Raw genomic sequence first — 3,361 nt, 5'->3', positions numbered from 1 at the left:
GAGCTGGAAGAAGTGGCTGGGGAGAGGGAAGTCTGGGCCTCCCTTCTGAAGCTGCTGCCCCCGCGACCCGACCCCGGATAAGCGGAAGAAAATGGATGGATGGATGGATGGCCTTAATTGTCCTGGGCATGGAGTTCACCAGAGCTTCACAGGTTGCCATTGGAATGCTTTTCCACTCAAGACTTTGCGCTCCTCCCCCTTTTTTTTACTTTAAGCCCTGTAATAAAAAATGAAAAACAAGTGATTTAAAATTATTTAAAGCCCACCTGCAGCAGCCAGCCCTAAACTTCCTTGTCCACCACATGTTCTCTCAGACCAAACAATAGCCCCCCACACCCTTACTTTTAAAAACTCAAATCCCACAAAATCTTGCAGGATTTTATACTTAGACCTAGAATGGAGGGCAGGATTAAAAAAATGCAAATTGAGATATGACATGATGGGAAGGGAGAGTGAGGGAGGGGAAGAGGTGCAACAAACGGCATACTTGGATTCAAAATTGATTAGCAGTTTTTCCCAACACTGGTCCTTAAGTCAAATTGACCTGCATGTTTTAATTTCAGAAAAACCCTGTTAATCAGCCATCAATTACAATCATGTGTGCTGAATTAGAGAAATGTCTAACATTTGCAGGGCATTGTGACTTGAGGACCAGTGTTGAAAAACACTGGATTATACATTGGCATTTCAATCATCAAAAATCGACCACAAAACAACATTGATACAATAACATCTTTTCAACATTAGTTAAATCGCTACAATTGGATGATTGTTTGATGGTTTATCCACCATCAGTCGTCAACCTTAGCAATACATTCAACCTTTGTGATCATAATTCAACATTGAATTAATGTATTTGCAAACAAGCCAACAGCGAAGTGGCTGTGTTTGGGACATCCCACTCATGAAAATAGGGGCGGTGGACCGCTTCACTTCTTGTAGTAAGTTGTAGATGTTTTTGTGTCAATATATCACTCGCAAACAGTCAGTAATTATTTTTATGACCAAGTAAGAAAATGTACAGAAAGGAATCACAACCTACTATCCTCAACAGTGCTTAATTGAAAACATGATTAACCCCCGCTCAATAATAAAATGCTCTGAACCAGAGCTCAGAAGAAGAGGAAAAAGGGGAAGGGGTGCGATAAAACGGCACACATTGATTCAACATTGGTCAGACGTTGATCAGACATCGGCATTTCATTCATTTGATTTCAACCACAAAACAACATTGATTCAATGACATCTTTTCATCATTGGTTACTTGGCTAGAATTGGATGACTGTTTGATGGTTGAGCCACCATCAGTTGTCGACCTCAATCAAAAATCAATCATTATGACTATAATTCAATGTTGAATTACCATTGCATGCTATCTGGGTTTTGGAAACCATCAACCATGTTCTGACCCATCTGGCTATGTTTCTGACTACTTTATTAGCACAAAAGAAAAAGCTAATTTAAATTGGTTAACTATGTTTCTAAGTGTGATGTGCCAATTTTCAGTTTGGTTTAAGTCAGGAGAATTCCAGAAACTTAATGTTGACTTTGGATTATTGTTAAATTAGAACACCCAAATGTGTCAAACTGTCAATATCAGAGGAGGGAAAATTGGTCAGAATGTTAAGAAAAATCAGAGGTACCAGCAAGACACAACCCTAGGTGGAAGACCAGTAGAGGGCTAAGAGGTTGACTTTTCTGCTGGGCCAATCAGCGAACAGAAGGAACAGAAGGATAACAGTTGTAAACAACGATGTTGCCTTTCTGTGCTGTTTTCAAAAGGTAGTTTGACTGTAGTTTTAGCAATGGCAGCAGAGGATGTGAACAAAGTTGTTCAGTCCATGTTGGTCACACTTCTAAATATTGAATTAACAATAACAGCTGCATTGTTTGGATAAGCATTTGAAGGATGGTCGCTTACAGCGCAGGCAATTTCCAGTAAGCTTCAAAGCCTTAAACTGGTGCATTACACATGGGCAAATGTTAGCAATTGGGTAAAACTTGAAACCTCAATATAGTATAGCCTCCAGAAAGCTATACAGTCATGTGGACCTGGACTCGGTACATAGTCAATACATTTGTCAGGATTGACTGTTTGAGATAGGCACCAGCACCCCTGGCAATCCCACTAGGGATAGGCATGTAAAATGGATGGGTGGATGGCTTTTTGATGATACTATAAGTACATGGTTTCTCTAGACAACTCCAGGCCTCGAGGGCCGGTCTTCTGCAACTTTTAGATGTGTCTCTACTTCAACACACCTGAGTCAAGTAATGAGGTCATTAGCAGGACTCTGGAGAACTTGACTGCACTTAGAAAGTGATTCTGCTATTGGAGTCACGTGTGTTGGACAAGGGAGACATTTAAGAGTTGCAGGACACCGGCCTCCGAGGACCAGGATTGCCTACCCCTGCTCTAGAGCTTGCTTAGGGACATTTCTCGATAATATTAGTAGTATGGAGGAATTCAAAGGTGCTAAACTTATGAATTAAGAGATGATACACAAAACTCCATTCTCTCCGGCTCACTGACAACCAGGAAGACATTTAATGCACATCTGCGGAATCACATATTACATTTTCATCATCTCATTTCATCGTCTCAGAATCCAAAATGTCTTGTCTTCTGCTTCTGGCTTCGAGCATTTATACCGTTTTCAGTCTGCTATTGTGTATTGGAAACCATCTGACCAATGGCGTTCTGAATCTTGCTTCTGGCTCTGTTTTACATTGAGTGTGTGTTGGAAGTTCCGAGAATTCTGGRCCGACCTCGTGGAAGTTAAATCTGCTCCCTCAGAGGACCATTAGTCAGATTGTCCAAACAGAGACTCTGGCTGAGTCCCTTGCCTGCCTGGAATGTCTCGTACATCACCTTATTTGGTGTTGAACCAGCACAACATAACACATTCCTTTTCAGTAAAACATATCTTAATGTGAATTAACACAACTTTTAACTATTAACATAATTATATTCCTCAACAGTAGGGGTGTATCTATACATTTGTGACTGTGAAAATAAATTACAGTTCTTTATTGCTTAATCACACCAACCCCAAAAATGGAACAGTTCAAAGGTACCATTAAAAGACCTATAAAGACTTTCATGCCAGTCAGGAATGTATGGAAATCTGTGACCATAATTGAAAAATTGTCAGTAGAATACTCATATAACTCACCTTCACTTCTATCATACAATAACGATTTTTGTTATCTGTTGACTAGGGCTGAAACGATTCTTCGAGTGATTCGAGTACCTCGATTCTTAAAATTCCTCGAGGAAAATTGACCTGCCTCGAAGCTTCGTTAATTTATGTTTTATCATTTAGCGCACCGTGTTTCAGCCGGAACATTATTTGCGTTG

At 40.2% G+C, this 3,361-nt stretch overlaps 1 protein-coding gene across 6 annotated transcripts in view; it reads left to right on the top strand.

Annotated features, from left to right (window-relative positions):
- frem1a (Fras1 related extracellular matrix 1a) overlaps nucleotides 1-3,361 on the top strand; it is a 173,288-nt gene that overhangs the window by 166,129 nt on the left and 3,798 nt on the right. The gene's annotated exons all lie outside the window — the stretch shown is intronic.

The sequence above is a fragment of the Poecilia reticulata genome, linkage group LG18, assembly GCF_000633615.1.
Source record: "Poecilia reticulata strain Guanapo linkage group LG18, Guppy_female_1.0+MT, whole genome shotgun sequence".
In the NCBI taxonomy this organism is placed as follows: Eukaryota; Metazoa; Chordata; class Actinopteri; order Cyprinodontiformes; family Poeciliidae; genus Poecilia; species Poecilia reticulata.
This window is presented reverse-complemented; position numbering and strand designations above follow the sequence as displayed.